This window comes from Larus michahellis, chromosome 7 (assembly GCF_964199755.1).
Source record: "Larus michahellis chromosome 7, bLarMic1.1, whole genome shotgun sequence".
Lineage (NCBI taxonomy): Eukaryota > Metazoa > Chordata > Aves > Charadriiformes > Laridae > Larus > Larus michahellis.
Window position 1 is genome coordinate 57,859,406 of NC_133902.1, and position 24,545 is coordinate 57,883,950.

General features: G+C 39.0%; 1 protein-coding gene across 10 annotated transcripts in view; it reads left to right on the forward strand.

Annotated features, from left to right (window-relative positions):
• Window positions 1–24,545, forward strand: part of MBD5 (methyl-CpG binding domain protein 5) — a 148,361-nt gene that overhangs the window by 38,293 nt on the left and 85,523 nt on the right. For 9 of the 10 annotated variants that reach the window (XM_074594178.1, XM_074594180.1, XM_074594183.1 and 6 more), the window contains exon 2: window positions 13,770–13,867. The gene's annotated coding sequence lies outside the window, so the exon portion shown is untranslated. Of the gene's footprint in view, window positions 1–7,817; window positions 8,939–13,769; window positions 13,868–24,545 lie in introns of those variants that run through there. The other variant, XM_074594181.1, reaches the window with a different exon arrangement.

The following is a 24,545-nucleotide window of genomic DNA, read 5'->3' on the forward strand; positions in this document are numbered from 1 at the left end:
TGCTGTTTTCAAATGGCCAGGATTGTCTGTGAACATACAGATATTTTGTAGAATCATCAAATGGTTTAGGTTGGAAGGGACCTTAACGATCATCTACTTATCTGTGTTGATTTCAGATCAAACCATATCACTGTATATTTACTTTGCACAGCAAAAATGTTTAGAATTTCTGTGAATAAGGCTTTGGGTTGGGTTTTTTGGTTTGATGACATTTGTGTGTATTTTCGTACTTGCATTTATTTGCTGTCTGTAGGTTACCAAAATTGGAGGATTTCAGGAAATACCCAGTTTCTTAGAATTTTAGAACAAAAGCTTCATGCATCGTGGCGTGTGAGAGCTAGACACAAATATCAAATTTTAGGACCCCAGTGCAATCCACTGAAAAAAATGTAACTGGTTGCATGACTTACAGCCGTTTCTTTGTGGACACTCACTCCAAGGGATTCCAGCCAGATGATTTACTAATGCTACGTCAGGGCTAAAAGGGTGGTTTGCCTTATTTATCGGAGACACCTGAATGTGCCTTTGTCTGGTCTCTTAAGGAAGTAGTTACAGAAAGACTAAGAAAAGAGAACAGGCAAGACAAGACTTAAGAGCCTACATATATCTGAAATTGTAAACAACTAAAGATAAAAAGGAAATATTCGGGCTAGCGTAGGGGCTTATAGCTAGAAATAAAGCAGTGAAATGAAGAAAGAGAAGATTAAGGCTAAATGTCATGAAAGAGCATTCTGCAACAGTAGTGGTTTTTTAGATGACTCTTCCAAAGAAAGCAAAGACAAGACTGTTTCAGGACAAAGGCCCTTTTTTTGCTTCCCTCCCCCCCCTCCCCATTTCTTTCTTTCAGCTTAACCACTCAATGTACAATAATCTCATATGGGTATATGAAAGAATGTATTAAATTTTTGAGGCATGAATGTGAATCTCTGCATCCTTGGGAGTTGCCGTGGTGGCGCCCGAATGCTGCAGAGCTTTCAGTAACCGAAGGTGCGATCCCGGCCATCGGCATCGCGCGGTACCAAGTTCACATCTGGTCAATGAGTCGATGGTGGTGGGTCTATGCTTCGCTGCCTTCCGTCGGACTTGGTAGGAACAAAGATCTGTGTAGTTGAGGATTTAATTGTAGATAATTTGAAAAAAGGGAGAGTAAAAACTGGGCTGAAGCGGGTCAAGACGAAGGGAAGAAGATTGGAAGAAATTATTAAGCCTTTATAGGAGTGTTTTTCTTTCTTTTTTGAATGCATATAAATGCTGCTGCTTTGTTTACCATCAGTAGGGCCTAGATGGCAATTCTACTAGTCATTTGTACTATTTTACTTGAGATTAGAATCATTCTAAAAGAGCAAGAAGCGGGTATTATATTTGTGGTCTGTTAACCACCAAGGGGAGGTAAAGAAATAACAAACCAAAATCCTGAATTTAAACTTTTAAATGGGTTAAATAGATGACAATTTTTAACAATATCATTATTTTGACATGGATACTTCTAGCTAAGCTTTTGATGTCATTCCTTAAAAAAACTTCCAGTATTATCTCCAGTGTCATAAAATTCTTGCAGATCAAAATTGCTTTGGTGGTTTAAACTGGTGATTGAAACTGGCATCAGCAACACTGCTGTAAAAAGGCAGTTTTCTCCAGCAGCTGAACCGGTTGGAGAAATTTCTGCCCACTTCCTCTTGGCCGTTCATTCCTTTTCCACATGAAGGCTTTCTCCCCTTTTTTACTTGCACCAGTGAAAGTGCTTCTGGTGGTGTTTCTGTGGGCTAATGAAATGGTGTAGATAAAACAATATTTTTTTGCGCTTTAATTGGGAGGGGGGAAAGGTAGCTAGCTGGATTCTGCAAAATTTTCTCCGATAGGTTCAATTTTTGTTTCTTTGGGGGTTTTGTTTGTTTGTTTTATTTGTTTGCTGTTTGCCATAAGCCTAAATAATTTCAGGGCTGTGGTTTTCAGTGGGGCTCTGCAAATATTTGTGTCGGCACATTGGGGCGGTTGAAGCCCTGCAAGGGCCAGGTAGGAAACACGCAGCTGAGGACCGATTCTGTACCGGGCTTGGGACTAGAGAAGATATACGTGCAAAAGGGCCCGTGGATTTTTCTTTTTCCCCACATACATATTTCCAGTCTTCTACATATCCCAGATAACCATTAGAAGCTGATTAAGAAATCTGTTAAAATATGCAGTGCTTCTAAGAAACTTTTAAGTGCTGTAGCTGAAGATGAAAGTTGTTTCTAAAATGGTTTAAAATTATTAGCACTATCAACATCACCTTATTCTCATTTTCTGTAATTAACAGTAAACTTGGGGTGTTTTTTCCTTTACTTTCTGCATGTCTCTGAATTAGAGCAGTGTTCCAGCTGAACTTGGAAATCTGACAGTCGTCACTTCCAACCTGGTAATGAAGTGTCGTGAAACCGGAGACTAGCCTGGCTCCAGACCTCTTCTGTATTTGCCCTGTATTTAAAGGAGAGATGTTATGTGATATTTTGTCTGATGTAATAAAAATAGTTAAATCTTCTCTTTAAGACCTAAAGCGCAACTTTTCCTTGGGCTCAAATGCCTCCTTGCTGCCCCGAGAGGGTCTTACTGAAATGCAGACACTCCATCTTTCCCTTTCTTAGAGAGCAACCTGTCTTATCAATTACTTCCACAAAACAGCATTTACTACGAATACCGTTTCTGCTGTTAGACTGGGAAGAGACAAACTGCATACCTGATATGTCTGGATACTAAGGAAGTTAAGCAACACAATCCTTGTAATTCCTCCTGACGACTGTGAAGCAGGGATGTGATGATTACGGTTCTCCCGGGAGATGTCTTAAAAAATTAACAAGGTCATTTTCTTAACAAAAATTTCCAAACCTCATTTCAACCAAGTAGGAAGGGAATACTGCTTTTATCTGCCTCTGACTTAATTGTCCGTGTGCCTGTTGTGGAGATGTCATCGTGTGATAGCAGTGCCGCTAACGCAGAGAGGTGCTTCTCAAACCCCTGGGAGGAATAAGGCAGTTTCTGTGAAAGATTTTCTTTTTAGTAAAGATAAGATGGAAAGAGTAATGACGGAGACAAAACTGATAAAGGCGGAAATATCAGAAGGAACGGCAAGCTAAAGCCAGAATTTTTAAAGCTGTGTTAGATGCACCTTGAGAGCTGGAAAGGCCGTTCAGAAGAAGTTACCTACATCGCCGAGTCCTTTAATAGCAGATGATCTTTTCTCTGTAGAAGAATAAAGAGCGGTGAGGTCTTAACTGAATGTGTCTTAAATGGGGATGTCTGGCAGCGTGAGTCAGGTCCTGAGCTCCGGAAAGCACAGGTAGCCTGGAGAAGCTTGGTGTCACTCGGCATCTGAAGGTTGGATACAGGATTTGAGCCCTGCAGAAACAAGCGCTCCCTCCCTGATGCCTAAGTCCACTTTGTTAATAGCGCAAAATTACAATTGAACTAAGCTGATTAAATGGCACAGTAGATTTGTCACACAGAAACGGTGGCGTTAATCTGGCAGCCAAATATATTGGAGGGGAAATGAGGTAAAAAACCCAATAAAGTCCGTCCAAAATTACGATTTTCCTTATTTTAGGGAAAAAAAAAATGAAAAAGGCAAAACCCCTTCTAAGGCTTTTCATTTTTTTTAATGTGTCTGGAAGGTCTGCTTTTCAAGAAGGCAGCACAGTCAACTGGGAGGAAGTAGGATTTTATCTTTTATTTAACCAAGGAAGGAATACAGGTGTAACTTCAAATAAATTTGCTATTAAAAAAAAAAAATCAAAAAACATTATTACATTTGAGGAGTATTCTGAAATTTCTTGGAGTGATATGCAGGTTCTGTGGGACTGATCTGTGTGTACTGGGCACCTAATTGAAGAGAGACATAAATTCGTTTCTGTTAGTAATACAATCATCTCACAAGGTATTTTTGATTAAATTAGACCTGTGTAACTAAATTGCTCCTGATGCCTTTTGTGGATGCTCCTAAATCATCAGCTAAATAGTAGCTGATCTAAGTTTGGCAAAAGGAAGAAATGAAGTTTTGGAAGATGATATTCATTGTTACTGATAGTAATCAATCAGAATTTGATACTTGTATACGGACTTGTTCTAAAAGCATTGTAATTATGGCAGTGCTACAAATCTTATCTTAATGGAGGAGGAAAAATACAGTAAATATGACCCATACTTGGAGCTTAAGCATTCTGTGGATGTTGCTTGTAGAATGAGTACCGTTTCCCTTAATTAAGGTAAACAGCAGGATTAAAAAGATACATTTACTAGGGTTTTTTTCAAGTACCATTAGAAGCAAAAGCAAAGTATATACTGGCTCACCTGACCAACTAGAGAATTGTTTTCTTCTGTTATTTCCTGTTTAATTCGTGCTTTTGATAACCATTCTTTGTCTTTAGAAAAATCTTTCCTGTGTTCTAGGGGTCTTTTTCAAAGCGACGCTCAGACAATGAGAGATGTCGGTATTTAGGGCACGTCCCCAGCTTTCATCTGCTTTTTCCTTACCTTTCATCTTTGTTTTTTCCCATCGTCAGGACCTGCGGTGCCTCCGCTCTGGTATCCCCAGCAGCAGCAGCCGGTTGGGTATTTGTTTCAGGAGGCGGGTGGCCCTTCTGGCCTGCGCTTCTCCAGACATCAGGGTGAAGGGAAAGCAGGTAGAGTAATAGCTACATGTGAGTGTAAAGCCTGAAAAAGTGGGTGGCAGGCTTGTGTATTCAGATACATGCGTTAAAAACATTTTAATCTTGCATTAAAAGTTTTACTAGATTTCAGTTTGATGGTGAACGCGCGCTGCTGGTATAAAGAAATATTCCTCTGTTAAATCTTGTGGGATTTGGGGGGGGGCACTTGTGTGAATTAATTTATTTCTAGGGGTTGCATCAAAAGAGAAATCCTTTGTAAAACTACAGATGTTAAAATACTGACGAAAAATGGTTCTTTTTCTGGGAAATTTTCCACAGTTATTAGCAGCTGAATATTGAAGTCAAAATGCAGAAAAGACCCTTGAAACCTACTAACTATGATTTTAAGATTTCAGAGAAATGCTTTTCCTAGGCCTTTTTTCTATTTCCTTTCCTTAAAGGGAAGATATTTGTGAATTCCTGGTAATGTTCATGTAGTTTTACTTATAATTTCCCGAAGACTTGTTGCTTAAACATTAATAGAGGTTAAACAAATTACACTGACCAGGAGAACGTGGCCTAGTGCAGAGAGAGGGGAAGCCCCAGCCGTGGCGGTACCTGCCCCCGGGCAGAACAGCTCCCCCTGTCGTACTGCTGTGAATGCCGCTCCTACAACTGGAAATCCAGCTGTTCCATAGGAGTTTGCATTTTACCTACAACGATTTTTGAGGAGTTAGCAGTGCCCTGTTCCGAATCCTCTGCTGCTCGTCAGGAGCTCTGTGCTCTGGTCCGGCAGCGTTTGCCATCCTATTCCTTGTAGTGCCGTCACCCCCCCGTGCCTCTTCTCACGTCTTTGTGGGGTTTTGTTAGTGGGGTTTGGGGGTTTGGTTTTTTCTTTTCTGTCAGGTGGGAAAGTCATCTGGCACAGCAGGGTATTGAGCTCTTCTGAGAGTCTGGCCAGAGGTAACAAAGGACCATTGCTCTAGTGCCTGCCACGGATAATTGGTGCCCTCGGACCTGTGGCTGCCCCGGTACCTGATATTAAGGTATGACTCTGCCGAGCAGGTAACGGGGGCTCTGCCGGTGTCCCTGAGTCCTTCCTCTTTTGGTCCCAGTTTTCTACAAAGCAGTAACATTCTGCCTATTGGTACTTGAAACGTGGTATAAAACTTCACAGTTCGTGCTGAATAATTATCCTTCAACTAAATGAATGGAAAAACACTGTTGAATGGAAACCGTCACAAGATCAGCCAATTAATACAATTTTTCTGTTGCGTTTGATTGCCTTTTCTGTTCTTTAAAGAAGACAGAAAATAAGAGACATATCTGAAGAGATGCTTTTTTTTTCTTTTGCTGTGTAATCATCACAAATTCATACATTCTTAAATTTACAGCATTTTGTGCTTCTAAATGTTTCTCATTTGATTTTGGAGGAGAAGAATATTTCTTCAAACAATTGAGGCTCAACACTGTGCCATTTTTTCCATTTTAAAAGAAGGTCTCTGAAGAGACGTCAGTGTTTTATCTGCTGTGTACTGTCCTCTTTTCAGTTTTTGATTCCGTGTCATGATTTCTGGTATTCGCTGTTTGAAAGCACAGGAACACTAATTATTTTATAATAGTAAATGTCAGTACACAGTTCTCTCAAAATCAACCAAAAATAGAACTTTAGTCCAACTTGTAACATCTTTGCAAGTTTTAAATGCAATTATTGATAGGAAATAGCCATTCAGAAACTAAAGCTTTGTATCTACAGTTCTATAATGCAGTTCCTTCAGTCTTTAGTTCTATGTTTAGAAAAATTATTACTATGACATCAGTTCTCTACAGATTTGTTACAGACATCGGCTGCCCTGGAGCTATAAAATGCTGTTAGGGTGATAGTAACTGCCACAAATATTCGGGGGTGAATATTTTTGGAACCATCTAAACAGTAGAGGAAGAACATTGTGGTATAAAGCACAGTGATACTTGCACAGTTTTAAAAATATTTTTCTGTGTTCTTTCTTTGATCCGAAAATAAACAATAAGTAGTATTCCTAATCCTTTCATTCATTTTTCCTGATTTATGCATTTTCACGTTTTCAGAAGAATTTCAACTATCATTGCAGTGTTGTAACCACAAAATTACAGTTGACAGAAATGTTGTATTTTGTTTCCAACTGTGTCACCAACATCCCAAGAATTTGCGAAGGTCACTAAAAATCACTCGCCACAGTTTTCCGTTAGTAAAGTAAGACCTCTGTCACCTTCACATGACTTGGGAAATGAATTACATTTGAGAGCATAATTTTAGATACAGTAGATGTTTGGATGAATGGCAGCATAGGTGCAAAGTATGTTCTTTGGTATATGGAAATTGTAAAAAGGTCAAAACCATCTTCTTTTCTGAGAGATTGTTCAAATTTGCTGATGCATCATCTTCACTGAAAGGTGCAGCATGTGTGACTGGTCTTTTAGTGGTTATTTTAATTAGTCAGAATTCAAAAGAGTACTTGGGTGAAACGTGAGTAAATCTCATTACTTTGACAGTGGTTGCTTAACTACAAAGAAAGTACATATTTAGTAAACCCGACTCACTTCTATGACCTAGTTTGCTGTGGATAATAATTTTCTTAGGGCAGCACTGGGCTTACTTTTCCCTCACTTTTCCCATGTTGAGCTTACATGAATGAAGGATTCTTCTCATCTCTCATCTTAATTTCTGGGCTACTCATAGCAAGGCAAGGTTTTTCCCATTGATGTTTGTAGTACCTCCTGGTTCCCACTCCAGCTTTGCTTTGGTCTGCTCCTGATCCTCCTCCTGTTCCCATGGAAGCACTCGCTTTCCTGGTTTGTCATTCCTTTCTGACAAACTAGAGTTTAAACCCTACGTTCTTCATCATCCTGCAGATGGTGTAGGTGCTGGTTGGGCAGCCCCATTCAAAGACCACCTGAGATATGGAATAAATGGATGCAAAAGCTTCTCCGTGCTTGGTTGAATGAGTCATAACTTCCGTGCTCATGTAAATCTCTCTGGCTCCAAGTGCATGCCCTACTATTAACGTAGTACCAAATAAGTGAGAATAAGGATGAAAAGTCTAGATGCTGTGTTCATGTGTTTGTGAATGACGTGGCAGAACATACTCCATGGCGGGGACTGAAGCGAGGGGAGCACACTCCGTTAGTGGTTGGGTTGATAGGGGACTTTTGGGGAGGTTTTGGGTGTTTTTTTGTGTGTTCCTTTTGGTTTTTTCTCTTTTAGTTTGTCCCACCCCTTTTGTAGGCTCAAGTATAGTTTTAGTTTCCTAAGATGTACTGCCTAAAGTCCTATGATACTCCAAGAGATGGCTGCACGTTAGACAATCTCCATGGAGAATTTTGCTTTTGGTAATTGTAGAAGAAGTTGTTACGCTGTTGAGCTTTAAAGAGAGATTAGCTGCTAAAACAGTATTTATAAATAACCTAGAAAGGGAAGAAATGTAGATATTCATGTTTGGAAGAGAAATGGGATTGCTTTATAATGTAGTAGTGTCTCATTGAGGGTTGTTATTTGGTGGTTTTTTTCTTTCAGAAATATTATTTCGGTTCTCAGAACTTTTAATAGTACTGGGATTTTGACTATATTAAAAAATAAAGTATCAGTGTAACTACTACATAGAGAAAATACATTTTTGGGTTTTATATATGCTTATAAATATGGTATTTATATGTATGCACATATGGTTTAGACTTAAATATAGCATCTATATCTCTATATATGCAAGTATCAGTTACAGAGACGGTGCCCCCGTGGAAGGAGCCCCACAGCGCGGCGTTTTGCCCTGAGGACTGTGGGGAGCTGCGTCACCAAGTCGCGCTTTGCTCAGCGCAATGACAAATTTCATTAATGACGTGGGCCTGAGTGCTGCTGGAGGACGCCCGAGAACTGCAGAGACTGGCCTTCCCCAGCCTACTAGTGATGAAATTAGTGAGGCTTTCATACTTTTAGTTAAAATGTCTTTTTTTAAAATGATAATTAGAAAGTGCAGTTATATTGGCGTCGATAAAATGGTAAATAACAGTTAAAAGCAGGATGAAATTCTTAGAACGATATTGGAGCAGAGTCATCTGTCATGCGATCTCATTAGTTCTCGCTTGTCTCTCACGAAAGCAAGACAGACACGGTTTATTTCTTTTCTTTCTTAAAATTCTTGATTTAGGAAAATACCGAGGCTGACTTGTCTGCATTACTGTGGAACAAAAAAAAAAAGAAACTGAGGTGGTTTTCCTCCTATTCCTTTTATGGCCTTTCCAACTTGAGTTGAATCATCTGGCGGGTTCTGAAACGGGAGGAGAAGGTAACCTTGGTGGGGATCGCGGTGCGTTGTGGGCAGTGCTGCTTCCCGGGGCTTTCTTCCTCTCGCGCCGCACGCATCAGGTGTGATCGCCAGCACGCCACGTCCGTCCGTGATTACGGGCGTAAAAATAGAAAGCTGGAAAACAAAGATCCCTTCGGTGTTTTACAAATCTATTAGTCCTTTAAATTTGTCAGTAAAAAAACACATAGAAAAGACTTTCAGTTCGCCCCGGGTAGCTATACACAGATTTTCTGTCATGCACACTAAAATTTCTGATGTTTTCTGTGTATACTTGTCTTAGTATGAAATAATCTTCATATGACTCTTAAATTCGGGTTTTTTCTCAGAACTAAGCAAAACATACCTCCCAGAGGCAAATGACTGATGGAGATTGCAAAGCCTTTGTAGTATTTCTCGCTTATATTCCCTTATCTAAAAGAAAATGGTCTGAAATTTTGCACCTGTCCAAGTTAATAGCTTTCTTCTAATACCTAAACATCTATATGAATTGCAGGCGTGTTTTTCACCCGTGTGATTTAAAGTAACACATGTAACTTCGTCAAAGTTACTTTTGATTTATGCCTGTGCAGAACTTGGCTCTTTCAAGAAGCTAATTTGCTGAAACTAAAGCAAATATTTAATTCCTGAGGTTAGTGTGTTTTTGTTTGCATTTGTGATATTCTAATTAAAAGCAAACCCCCAGCATGGGGTGGACGCGGACGGTTTCCACAGCCCGGGGAGAAACGAGGTTTCACCATCGGAGCTCTGGACCGGGCAGAGACTCCTCTAAAGAAAGGCGGTGGCGGGGTCAGGGTGGTCTGCGCCGTATCATTTTCTGCGTTTGAGGTATTTTGGTAAAATGTTTCAACAATACTTTGTGCCGTTGTGTCAATAACAGCGGGGAAAAAATCTACCTTATCCCAAATAATACAAAAATAGAGTACAAAAGCTATTTACAGTGGGAACAAATGGAAAGCTAATGACATTAGACAAATATATCGATGTTTTTGCATAGCTACGCAATAAACTATTTAGGTTAAAAATAAATCTGATGGTTTTAAGACTTAGTAGCACCCACGGGCATAAAAAATAATGTCTAAAACCAATTTATTATTTTTCCCCAATGATTTTTGAGCATTCGCTTTGAATGATTATCGTCATGTGTTCAGATGGTGTAGCTTCTTCAAAGTTGCTGTTTGGGAATAAACTAAGGAAAATATATTTGGGATTGAGAAAGTTTCATATCTCAGAAGATACAAAATGTTGAGTTGTATCCAAATAAATGTTTTGTCCCAAGTCCAGGAAGAAATTCAAAAAAAAAAAAAAAAAAATCAAAACAGATTCTTCCATTTGAGCAGAGACATATGTTTTGTGGGTTGGCACCAGACAAGCACGCAGAATCTTGTAGAACCAACTCTTCATACTCTAGGATATTTAGAGGAACAACATTCAAAACAAGGTGCTAGAGAATTTAAAAAATATATAAAAATAGAGAATATAGACTTTAAGACAGAAAATGTCTGTTTTCAGTCTCTTCACGACTGTCCACTTATTTCTAGTGCCATGTAACTGATTTTTTTGTGTCAGTGGCAAATGACATATAGGAACCAGGTATTGTAAATAAGATAATGTGGTATTAAAAAGAAAATGTTTTAATTCCATTGGTAAATTCACAGTAATTGAAGATGAGATCGTAGTGACTGCTTCTGGCTGTTGGGATGATGATCATAAAATCATATAAAGAAAAAAATAACAAAATTCTTGGGTGCCGTTCAGTAAAATGAACGGGTCCCAAGAGATTCAGAAGATTCCCCTGAAACGCGGGTTTAACACAGAAGAAACTTTTTCCCTGTGATGTGATGCTCAAATTCCTTTGAGAAGGCTTAGAGGTTTTGAGAACAAAATTAATGATACCCTTACAATTATTGCGGTTGTCATGTATGAGAGAAAGATGATTAAATCTGGTCAGAAATAACGTCTGCAATGGGAGCAGAGTTTAAGTATCTGGATTTTGGTTGTGCATTTCAGTGCCAACAAAAAAAGAAAATATCTATTAAGACAAAAAGCAAAGTGAGAATGATTTACTTGTCAGGTGAAAAAAAAAAAAAATCTTTTCAGTGGCACTTCAAAAATCTGGGGAAATTTGGGTATGATTCAACTTCTTAAGAAAATTGGATGCTAAGTTGGACGGGCAGTTGAGAGAAAGCCACAGTACCGAATTACATGCGCGAAGTTGCTTTTAGGGAAAACAAGTCACAGACTCTGAACCACTTTGAAGAAAGATTGTTTAAAATGGCACAACGAAATGTCGTGTTCGTTTCCCTGTAGTTGCGCCATAGTATGTGTTCTGCCTTTAAAGAAGCGGTTTTTCCTCCAGTTCTCAGTGCATCTTCCATGTTAAGGTCTCCCTGTCAGCAGGTGCGCTTTCTGCTCTGACCGCTGATAACCATCTTCCACGCTGAGCTTATTAAACAAATCTGCTGATGGATTCTGCTTTGGCTTCCGTACCAGTTTGTTCCTCTGACTTTATTGGTTTGGCAAATAAAACAAGTACAGTACAGCCAAAGCCAAGCGTAGCTGACAAAAGAAGGGTATGTCACGACTGCACAAGATGTAGACCTGTTGAATTAAAGGTAATTATTTTGGGTTTAATATTCCCGTGGTGTACCTTCACAGAGCAACATTTGCTGTCTGAGATGGGGTTGTTTATCAGCAGAACTTGTTGTGCGCCCATTTGTTTCACAGGCTGCTTCTGTGTGCTTCAAGGTATTTCGTTAGCCTTAAATTATTTGAAATACATTTTCCATTCCTCTCCTGCCCCTCAACCCTGTCTTGAACCATATCTGAAAACGCAGCGGCAGTCTGCTGGGGCAGCATCGCTTTCAGTTCCTACACAGCAGCTTTTTAATACTTTAATAGGGTCATTTTGTATCCGGAATTTTTTTCCGTACCAATCCATCAAGTCTCAGTTTGGCAAGCATCAAGGCACAGTGTACATCCAATTTCTTTTTCAGATTTTTCATTAGAAAAAGAGAGTTAGCATAATCATGGTATAGCCAATGCAGTTTTATTTCAGAGACTGATCTGACAGTTATTTTTTTCTACAGGGGTTTTAAATTTTTGGAAGTACTAGAAAGAGCAAAGAATATCTATTTAAGTATTCGATAACTTGCTGTTTCGCAGAAGTTGATTTGAAAGGTGTTCATTCTCAGGTGATGGAAGTTGTGGGGCTTTGGATTGAATTCAGAAGAAACAAACATGGACAATTCAGATAAAGCTGAGATTGAAATAACTTTTTGCATTGATAGAGGCAAACTGCAAAAACTTAGCGGTTTTGCTATTGGAGGTATTTAACTGTTATGGCTTTAAGCAGCAATAAATTGTCCACAGAAGCTGCGAAGTGATCTGGTGATGTGGTCACCTTTCCACACGCGTCCTGGCTGCTGGCAATCATATGTCTCAGGCCTGCAAATAAATAAATTAGTAAATAGATAAATCATGTTTTAAAACACATATATATTCAAGATGATGAATTAGTTGCTTGTGTTAACCTGAGTCGGATTGCTGCTGTGGTCGTGTGCTGTCAGAGGAATCGGTAAAGGGTTTTCCGTTGCTCAGAGTTGGATTCCTCTCTAAACTGAGAAAAATTAAACCAAGTGGAATTGACTAAGTAGAGGGGAGAATTCTTTACACAACAAAAGCTTTTTCTGTTGCTAAATGAGGACTGAAAGATTTCAAAAGCGTTGCAGCGTGTTAGGTTATACGGGGACTAGTGGGGCTTAATGTGGTATATACTGGTGAGCACGTACGTAGGGGTTGGTTACCCTGACTTTTGAAGTTCCGTTATTAAGTAAAAGTTCTTCAGAGCAGAGAACATCAGGACATTCTGAAGGCCAGGAAACGCCTTTTTACTTGAAGGTGGTTGACCACTGGACCAGGTGGCCCAGAGAGGCTGTGGAGTCTCCTCCCATGGAGGAGATGTTCAAAGTCCAACTGGACCATGGTCCTGGGCCACCAGCGCTAGGTTGCCCTGCTTCAGCAGGTGGGGTGGACCAGATGTTCTCCAGAGGTTCCTGCCAACCTCAACTACTCCGTGGTAATTTTATTGTGGTATTAATAAATAGACAAGGGGTTTCTCATTCAACAAAAGAAGTTGAGACCTGAAGAAAAAAGTTGAGCTATTGGGCATTTTAGCATAGCTTGATTCCAAAGGAAATACGTACATGGACTAGTTCATTTGGTGCTGACCTTACCATAAGCAAGTAATTTATTTTATTTAATTCATCTTTCCATAGTTACAGCACTGAAATACGAAAACAGCGCTAATAAATGATACTGTATGGTTATACTGTTGAATAATGTGGAGTTGTCTTAATAAAACCCTAACTGGCCTTTTTAGGGACGTTGTCTCAAAGTTACCTTCAATTTGGCTTTTCAAAGCTTAGAGAGGTGGTTTAAATTTTGATAATCAATTAGTGCTTTATAATATAACACACTTCAATACTAATTTGTAATTTTATTTGTCTTTTTTAATCTTCAGCTCATGGGATAATTACTGCTGTTGTTATTTTGGTATGATAACTGAATTTCCTACGTTTGGCGTGTTTAGTTTTAAATATACCCATGTGGAGTAATTGCTCTATGCCTCAAATAGGCAAATGCCTTCCCGTGAAATGGCTCTGGTGCTTGTCTCTTTGGTTTTAACAGCAGTTAATAAATGAATGTATGAAATGTAAAATTTTACTTAGTGCCTTGTTAATAAAAGAAACACAGTTTGTAAAAATCTTAAGTCTAGTTGCAACTAACCTGGCTTCGTGATGTTTTTCTTCAGATCCTTGTTGACGATGATGGTCATTGGAGGCATAAATATTGAAGAATATATCATTTACAGACAAGATCTTTGAAATCTGTTTCCTTCAGACAGCAAAGGTAAGTAAAATAATTTATGTTATACATTTGTATATAAGTAATAAGTTAGATAGCTGTTGTCCTCACAATTGAACAGCAGCTGAAGCTCAGGAGCCTGACTACAATTCCAGAAGTTCTAACTTTTTTCAGTAAGTTTATTTATCCTCCTAATGGGAAAAATAAGCTATATGGAAGGAGCTCGGTTTCTTTTCCTCCTTCTAGTTACAAGAATATGAATCCTTAGCTTGGTTTGGTTTTTTTTTCCCTGCATTTAATGTTATCCCTTATTCTTTCTTTCTCACGAGTTTTTCGCACTACGGGTCATTTGCGTTATCTGTCTGTGATACTGATGAGAACCAGGAACACCTTATACATTAAAATCTAAAGAGTAGTTGGGCACGGGGATTACTACTCAAAAAGACAAAAGTTATGTGGGAAAGAAATAGCTAGCAACACACAAAGTAAAATAATGGTCAATCTCTTGAAGATTTGTACAGAAGTTTAGAAATGTGACTTCTTTTTAATTAAATATTAGTGACACAAATCTGATGTGCGCTCTGCTTGGACTATTTATTTTGAATGTGTGGACTTTTGGTCAAAATAAGTGTTAGATATTCAGGAGAGTTTTGTTTGTATATTATTTTTTCTATTTTGAAACTGTATAAAACACTCTAGGTACTATGGGAAGAATCTTTTCTGTTACGGAAATAGAGCTAATTTTCCCACTCATTATCTGCTGTTAATTTAATGTGTGGCAATATCTGAAATTTAGTGATGATTATATGGCAGTAGATTTTTGGTTAGCTGTACAGCTCATCTATGAGCAAAGCAATTAAGACATAATTTCAGAATATAATTGAACTCCTAATGGGGCACTTTAATTCACTAGAAATTTACATATTTGCTTTTCTTTGTTTTAGTAGACGGGTCCAAAATGCGGGTACAGCTTCATTTTTGAACTTCTGAATACAGTGACTTCGCCTGAGACTTTTCAAAATGAAGCATGTAAAATGCTGTTGAATAAGAGGATGGATAAGTTCATGAATAAGCTACTTAGTTCTCGAATCTGAACTTTGACTAGCTCTCATTAGCTGTTTATTTGAAGAATAAAACTCACTGTGTTGTTAGGATGCTGTGGCCCTGTTGAAACTCTTCTTCACCTGCAGCGCAACACCATGTGATGCAACAGAGTCAAAACTGACCTACCTCGTACAAAGTTTATTCAGTGTTTGTAACTAATTTTCTGCCTTTAGGCTTGTCCGGGCAACCTTGATCTGCTGGGAAAGGCCTTGTTCTGTAGATCTTTGTAACTGATTTTTCAAGCGGTATGAACAGAACATTCTTAGAACTGTGTAATAAGCTGGGACCCAGCCTGGTGGAACGTCAGGGTTGGGACACACAGGGACAAGGTTCTGTCTCACTTCTGTGTTAAAAAATGATTTCATTTCTGTAGCGTTTGTAATGCATTTCTGTTTTACTGCTCATTCTGTATCTTTTTACATAAGCCAGAGCTTTCCTACGAAACCCCCTTTTTACTTTTTTGAGGGTTTTTTTCAGCCCATGTTTAACTGCAGGGGCACTAAAACTTCATGTTACTCGGGTATGTCGCCGTGTGCAGTGGACACTGGCAGATGTAGCCGGGTTAACGCAGCCCTGGTTCCATCGGTCTGGGTTTTCTCAGCTCCGGGGCGATGCTGTAGGAGAACAGCAGGTGGGAAAGAGTTAAAAAGCGCGGCAAGCATAAATGACTTACATGACCTAAAATAAGGAAACAAACAGTAGATGTTTGTTAGAGGGAAGCTCAAATTAAGAAAGAAATGAAGGCAGTTCTCTTTTCTTTTTTCCTTCCTTCCTTTTTTCTTTTTTTTTGACCCCCCAGAATGGAAGAACTTTTTCATTCAAAAGATAAACACTCGTGAGCTGAGAGAGGTTATTTATACCTCTGCTATGTTGAGGTTAAATTTTTGGGTTTGTTTTGTTGTTATGGTTTCCTTCAAGGATAGACCTTTGCCTACGTTTTCATTTGTTCTAAAATGGGGACCTACAACGTTTGGTAAAGGAAAACCAAATGTTTTGGGGGAATAAGTATCAAAGGTTGCGTTTGGGTTAAGAAGAAACAGTTTTAGTGTGTGAAAAACTGGGACAGGGAAAGTATTTCTTTGTAAGGTTAATGTTTTACTGGTTATTTCCGTAAAGTTTTAATACATACATGTGGATAAACCTCTTGAATGCTATGAAATAAAAAAAAAAAAAAATTAACTCTCATTCTCAGCATCTTAGCTTTTATTTTGCACTCCTTTTGTCTACTGGTACTAAAATGTTCGCAGCCGTATAGGTATGTGCAGCCACTGTTTCTATTCCATTTGATCTATTTTTAAATGCAAGGGCTTTTTGTATTTAATACGCATTACTGTGCTTGCAGTCTAATACTTCAAAACCTTAGTGACCTTGGTTCACCCACTTGTACCTTGTACATTATCACGCAGTCTTTAATTATATGATAACATGCTATTTTTCTCCATAGAAGGAAATCCTTGCGTTAAATAGGTGGCATTTAATCAGTATGCAGCTATCTAGTATTTTTAATTGTTCAGTGTGTGGTTCCAGATCTTCTGCGCTATATAATTTTCAAACCTTGCTCTGCAGATAGAATTAAGAATTTGCCTTTATGCTTTGCTATACCTTGTAGCTAGCAACAGGTTTTCACTAAGACTTTCTGGCAAAACCCAACCTCTGAAGCCCAGGTTATTTTGCAGAAGCATTTTCCCGTGGCAGGTCTTTTGATGGGCCGCTGGGGTTTATGTACTTTTTACAGTAGTAGCAGAACTGGGGTGCTCACTCCATGAAGATTCTTTCAAGCCAGAAAAGCAAGAGCAGCGATCCTCCATGAAAAGCGTAGGAATTGAAAGGATTGTCGGCCTGGGCATCTTTTATTGAAGTCATGGTTTCATTCTGCTTGGGGTTCAGCCTGGAGAAAAGGAGGCTGAGGGGAGACCTTATCGCTCTCTACAACTGCCTGAAAGGAGGTTGGAGCAAGTGGGCGGTTGGTCTCTTCTCCCAAGGAACAGGCAATAGGACAAGAGGAAGTAGCCTTAAGTTGCTCCAGGGGAGGTTTAGGATGGATATTAGGAAAAATTTCTTCATAGAAAGGGCTGTCAAGCATTGGAAGAGGCTGCCCAGGGCAGTGGTGGAATCACCATCCCTAGAGGGATTTAAAAGCTGGGCAGACATGGTGCTGAGGGACATGGGGTAGTGGGGGTTTGGGCAGTGTTAGGTTGATGGTTGGACTCAATGATCTGAAAGGTCCCTTCCGACCTAGAGGATTCCATGATTCAGTTTCACATTGAGCCATTCTTACTTGTGTCCTAGTTCCTTGTGTGTCTCTCATCCTGCATCTCTGTTTTCATTCTCCCTCATCCAAGTAATTTCTAACATCAGCTGGTTTCTATTCCAAGTTCATTATCCATTCTCACACAGTACCGGTCTTCCCTCATTTCACTGACTTTCCGGAATTACAGTTCTATTCTGGCTTCGGATTTGCACCCCTTTTTCTCCAGGTGAGTCTGCACAGCTGGGTGTTGAAGGTTGCACATCTCTCTGCCCATGCCCTGCCTCAGCCGATGTGAGTCAACTCCAGTCCGACAGCCTCAGAGCTCCTTCGGTGGGACTGTGGAGTGCTCCGGAGGAGCCGAGTCTGTGTCTGTGCTGCGCTAGGGGGGTTACACGCTTCCCTAATGCTTGAAATTGTGCATTAGAAAACAGTTTGGAATTTTGGGGTATTTTTAAGATGCATATAACAGTTTTAGCACAAACGCAGGGGATTTTCTTCATTCATAAACTGAGATGGCACTTACTGGTTTGTACTGCTTGTTTCAGATCTGAAAGAAACCAGAACGATACATTACAAGTCCTCATATTTTTTTCTCGTTAATCACACAGAAGGGTGCAAAAACATATAGGATTAATAAAATAGAAAAATGGTTATGCAAACTTAAGGAGGGCGAGTGAGGTTTATATCTGTTTCTTGTATTTTGTCTTTTTAAACAGTACCTGGAAAATTCTAGTAGCTAGAGAGACTTTTATACTGTGCGATAAAATGATAGACGTGTTTAGTCCCCTGTGCCCCCTCCAGCTGCAGGCCGTGGAGTCTTTGAGAACTTTCTGAACTGTGTAATTCTGGGTCTCCTGGTATATCGCTGCACAAAATCGGGCCTCTCGCTATCCAAACTTTGGAATTTATAAGGCTGTTGAATTCTACTGAAGTATACAGCCTAACGACTTGGCGCTGCATACAGAGTGCTTCTCTAAATAGTTTGTCTCAGAACTGTGTCATTACTAATGTTTTGATTGTAGTTATTCTAAGACAGAGAAGCAACAGTGTCGTGTTCCATCAGTTCTCTCCCTGCAGCAGCCTGCAGCCCAGATTGACGGGCAATTTTTTCCTGAATTGCCATTAAAACCAAGGAGCCCAATTGTCTTTTCTGAAGCCCTAATGTTTTTCTGAGAGCAGTCAATTTTCTGTCTCTCTCTCATCTTTTGATATGATAGGGTTGGCTTTTTTGTGAAATCCCAAGTTATTTTCTCTAATGCAAGATAGAAACTAATTCTACCTTTTGAAATTTAATAAAGGGAAACCTACTTAATTTGAAAGTTACTTCTACAGAAATGATTTCAAGAATTTGGGGGAAGGAAAAAAAAAAAAAGATATTCCTAAAATGTTTTTCTACAATATCACTACTTTTAGGTACATTTTAGAGCCAAATTTTAGAATATGTTTTAAATATAGTAGACCTGATAGGTCATTCGCTGCCTTAGCAGAAAATTTTGTACCTCTTCTGCCAAGTTTTTCACGTTTCACCAGAGCAAGACGTTTGTTTTCCGTGGTCTCTGTTTCTTTTCCAGCTGGTCCTTCTGAAACAATTTTCAAGTAAAATATGAGGTGATGTTTTGAACTTTTCCTTGATGCAGCCACTGTAAATAAATACTGCAAACAAGGCCTTTCCATTTTGAAAGATTGGGACAGAGGGCACCCTGAACAAAAGTAAATATTCCCCACACATTTTTATTGTTACCACATTAATCAAGCTCAGTAGTTTAATTGTAATTTCAAAGTTAAATAACGCAAAAATTTCTGATACTGCAGTACATCCCTCTTTAAAAACATCGTAGCACAACTGTTAAAATTGACCTTTTTTAATGTCTAATTTTTCTTAGCAAAGCTAGCCATACAGCTTCTCAGTTAGTTGTCTAAGGCTTCATACAGTCACAGCAGCCTGCGTGTCTCCAGAAGGTTTTGGGGGTTTTGATGATTTCAGTTTGGGATGTTGGAAAGTTAGAAAGTTTTACGAATATCCATCCTTACGTTTTCCTGTAATACCTCAAGAAAATTCTGTGAAGTAAAAGCCACATCATCTTCATTTTTCCTTGAAGAGCTATGGGTTTAAAATAACAGGTAATAGAACTACTATCATTATTTGTTAATGACACAAAATATTTAAAGGAAGAATGTAGTATGTACTATAAACTGAATTATTCTTTTTCTGTTGTAACACCAAACCAAATTCAGGTCTTCAATTCCTTCTGAAAAAACAGTGCTCTAAAAAGCAGCTCAAGGGTAGCAAATTTAAAATATAGCTGTTAATGAAAACGTAGGAAACCATTGTTTTTCTTTACATGAAGATGTTCTGGAAGTTTGTGGCGGTGGGTTTTTTCCATTTTGCTATTTAATTTTATTTTCCCCTTACTATAAATTCACATCCTTGTAGACCTGCTATCACGATGAGAGCCTATCGAAACGGTTGAGGGAAGTGAAAGTACAAAAAAAAGCGAGATGTCTGTGCTGTGGTTCATCAGCCAGTGGTTGGTTTGGATAACTGGTGTTGGTGATTCTGAGCAGTGGGTCCTGTCCCAGATGCAAGTGTCCCCCCCAGCAAAGGCCTGGCCAAGTTGGCTTTTCTCCTTGTTTCCGTCCTCGTTATCATGTGGAGGGAGAAGGGTCGGGAGCTTTCCTTGACTCTGAGCTGTTTGCAGTTGTCTTCAGTTAAGCAAGATTTTGGTTCTGTAAAGGCAGTGGTGGGAAGGGAGGAACCCTTGGTGCTCCCACGGCTTTGCGTACGGCCCTGGGTTGAAGTTGGCGCGTTCACTTGGGTCACCAGTGTTTATCCATGTCGCATCTGGCCTTGTACCACCAGGAGCTGCAATTTATATGTTACAAGTATAACCACAACAGCTTTCCTACAATGAGAAATAAGAGCTTTGAACTAACTAATTTTTGCTTTTGTTGGTTTATCTTTAAACAAGGCATCATCATTTTTCAGATTCTTAACTGGCTTTTGTCAGCATATCCCTACCCCCGTTGGTTTCTGCTCATCCAGCTCAGTGAATCTCAAACATCTTTGTCTCTTCTTTTAAAAGGGTCCCAGTTCAGTGCAATGCGTTTAAATTAAAACCAGTGATGCTTTTAAATTCAAGCTCACGCAAAGTTTCAGAAGAAAAGAGTCACTCTTTCTCTGAAAACCTGTGGTGATACTCCAGAGCCATCAGTCAAAACAGAATGTTTATTTTTATTTTTTACCACATCCCTGAAAAATGTTGATGAGAGGTAAAGTTTTCACCAAGATCGCCACAATCGGCTTTAGCTTTGTATCCCAGGCTACGACCACATCACTTCAAAGGATTCATTAAATTTCTTTTGGCTTTTATCCTCAGTGTATGAAAGTTTATAGGTACCGTTCTGAGAGTGGGGGCAAAAATACTTGAGGTCAGGAAAAGGATGGGTGAACTAAACTTTCCATTTGAAAGGTAGCTGGAAAAGTTAAAATATCAGCTCCATCCATCTGTTGAGTCCTTAATACAGGAACTAAAACTATTTAGGGCGTAGATCCCAGTGTGAATTTTACAAAGTAACTGTAATATCTTTGAGATATGTGTTGTTTAGATGTCAGAAAACAAAACACTATCATTTTCATACTGTTGATACATAAATAGAAGTGTTTGTTGTCGAATCCTGTGTCTAATTTGATCATAGTTTATGAGAAGGTAGCTACATGACAGAATTCTCACTTAATTGCTGTCCTGACAAAGGGAATGGGAACTGGACCAGGAAACCTGGCCACAGCTTCACCTTCAATACAAGCAGAAGAACAAAACCTGTATCACTTATGTGTATTATAATGTATATGATTTAACCTCACCTAAATAATTCTAACACAATGTTTTTGCTTATGCTACTAATTCTTGTTTGGAAGTTTTATACATTTTCTAGTGTAGACATCTATGTTGGTTCAGGTTCTTTTTTTTCCTTCAATTTTCTTTTTCTCTCAAGCATAGCTTAAGGAGTTGAGTGACAGCAAGTGACATTTTCATAGGATAGATTCTGTAGGCAAATGAAGAGTTGACAGTAGGCATAATGGTAGCCTGGAATAGTCTGACATGTAGGTGGTCTGACTGGAGGATATTCTTTGTGTTGAATGAAGTTCTCATGTAGTAGCTTTCAGTTTATATTATATTCTCATAGTATAGAATTAAATATATACCCATGACACATATGCTTCAGATGGTTATTTTACACAATTTCATCTTCTTGAAGAAGAAGCAGTGTTACGTAGTCTGAAAGGATCTTCAGCAGATAGATACTGGCATCAGTCAAAGTCCTTGGCTTTTGCGTTCTGTAGATGAGAGAGTGAGGCGTCTTCCAAAGTGGATAAATACACCGCATGTTCCCGTACAACAACTCCCTAATTAGTCGAGAACAGCACCGAATAAAGGTCTTGATTTTTTTAGAAAGTAGAAGGGAGTACTTGGTTGTTAGTTGCATGTCAACTTTTGGCTTCTTTGCGGCCTTATAACCCCCAAATAGTCATATTCAAGTGATCTTGGTAAAGTTATTGACTACCTTGTGTGTAGTATGAAATTTCACAGCTGGAGAAAGTAAGAAAACTTTACCTGATTAAAGCTTAATGACGGTATTTCCATTGACTTGCAGAAGATTAGATAACTGCTGCTTGGTGAAAAACACGATGAATTCAACATTCACGTAGATGATACTAGTATATTATTGTGGCTGTGCAGAGGATTGATCAGTAGATCGTTTTACTCAAGTGTCATTCTAACTCTTATAATACCATTTAAAGTGTAAAAATCTTAGTAACTGTCTTCAAGTGTTATATCAACAGAAATTTATGCACGTGCCTTGATCGAGTTAATCCTCATTAAAATTGGTTTTAATCTTTGAAAAACAATTATTTGGAACCGGTGATGCTAGAGAAAAGTACTGTTGTTGCTGCAAAGGGGCATTTTGAAGTGCGTTGCTAATTCATTCATATTATGAAACCACAAAACACATATCTTCCAGTGTAGCAAGTTAGCAAATCGTTGATTTAGGTGATATTACTTTAAAAATGACACATTACCAATATTTAGCTGATTTTGACGTCTGTCACATATAATAAGCGTGTGGATAGCCCTGATACCTTGTCTGCATCCGTGAAATCCTGTAAAAACCAGTTGGTTTACAGTGTCCAAGACTGAGAAGAGTAAAACCTGACCAGACACCTTTCTCAGCACCGTGGTATAGAATTTGGTGGTTACCACCAAATGTGTGTCCATAATTCAGTTGGTTTTGTCTGTTTGCTTTGTACTTAGGACTTCTTTGCAATATCTTTTCAGTGGAAGTTATTATAAAGAAGTAGTACATAGGTTAAGAGGATGATTTTCGTGATTTTTCCTAAATTGGATTTTGTTGATTATCTCAAATTTGAAATACATTTCAAATCTCTAAAAATAGGTATGCTGTTTCAAATGACAAAACAAGTTTACCTTTTGCCTACCTGTTTAAGATGGTGGGAGCACCATCCTAAACACACCTATTTTTAGATAGTCCGTTTTCTTAGAAAAAAAGAGCCTTGTGCTCACAACAGGAGCAGAATATTGACGTTTTGTTTTGGCGGCACAAAAGATCTTGTGAAATGGTGGCTTTTTTGCCCTGCTAGGACGTAAGAAAGGTCTTTCTAGGTTCTCGTTAGCAAAGTGGGTCGCTGCTTTGGGGTGATATACTGGTACATTTTACCAAAAAACTTGTTGTTCCCAGTGTAGCTGAAGAAAAAGAAGTTAAATGTTCACACGACAAGTCACTGGTTTGACACAGATGTTTTCGAATGAGGTTTGATGCCCTCATATTAGTTTATCACGATTGTCCCATCTAAACATATAAAATTATGCATTCTTTATGAATAGTTTTGATTTGGGCTACAGGAATGCAAAGCTAAAATTCCATCTGAGACAGTAGAAGATGGTTTATAATTACAAACGAACCAGCCTGGCTGCAGCTGCAGGGAGCGGGGAGGGAAGAAGCTGATGAGAAAGAGCAAGGTCCGGAGATCTGGACCACACACGGCATCGGATGATGCTTGTTTGGGAAGTAGCAGGGTGAAGGGACACAAGCTGCGTTTCCCATAGCTGCTGTTTCTTTCCCCAGCAAAACAGACTCTACAAACGTCTCCTTAATGTACAAAGCTATATTGAAGTCCTTTTGCAAAGCAGTAAAGTGCAGCTGATCAATGATAAAATGCTTTCAAATTAGAAATACTTGTTGTAAAAGCATATCTTTGAGTGAAGGTGGGAGTAGTGCCTTCAATTGGACATAGATTCTTCGGTTGTGTCTTCCATCTATAGATCTACTCTGCTTATTTTGCTTTCCTGCCCAAGACAGATCTCTTTTTTTCTGGGCACGTTAAGGGAGAGGAAGGGAATTAAAAACCCAAAGGCCAGAAGAGACCGCAGGGACTGTTTGCTCGTTTCCTTCGGCATGCAGACTATCACTTTTTGCAGAACCTGGATTCAAGCTCGCCTATTCGAAAGCTCCCTGATCTTGTTTCAAAGCCTGGAAGTGATAGTGAGCTCGCTATTTCACTTAGAAAATATTTCCATATTTAATTGCTTGTAATAGTAAGAAATAGCTTTTTATAATACTGTTCTACCTTTCATCTGGAAGGACTTAAGTATTGTCCTCTTTGCTTATACCTACTAAATCTTTCATAATTGCGTTGTTGCTTGTTGTTGTTATAGTATTATATACTTTCTTCATCTCCCTGTACACATGCTTTAGCATTTTCTTGCACTATGTGCAAAGAGAAAAAACGATGCCAATTGGAAAGTTTGTGAAAACCATTTATGTGAAAATAATCCGCCAAACAGTGTGCTAAGAAACACAGCCTAGCATACTTTTGCTGCAGCTCTCTAGCATAAAATTGATACACAGCGTACTATGTTTGCAGCTATCCTACTGACGTGCCTTACTGCTTTATCCCCTAAATTACTGATAGAAACAATGTGGGAAATGTTAAATAGAAGTTAGAGATTTTTTGGAGGCTAAAACATGTATTAAGGCTAGTGCTGCCCCAAATATATAGTTCAATGCAAAATTCCGTGATAGGGAAAAAATTGCATTGCTGTATATTTAGAGCCTGCGCTCCAGGTACAGGCTTAGGCAGAATCCCTCAGGGCTCTGCGACCAGCACCCTCGGTCCCTTCCCACTACGGAGCTCTTCTGGAGGAGCACCTAAAGCCGTAAGTGACTTCTAGGGTTTGGGTAAGGGGTTTACATTTTTGACTGGATGGAGAGAAGGGTCTGACATCCTCCTCCATGATCAATTCCTAAATCCAGAACTAAGTATATAAATAGTAAAACCAGTTTAGCCCC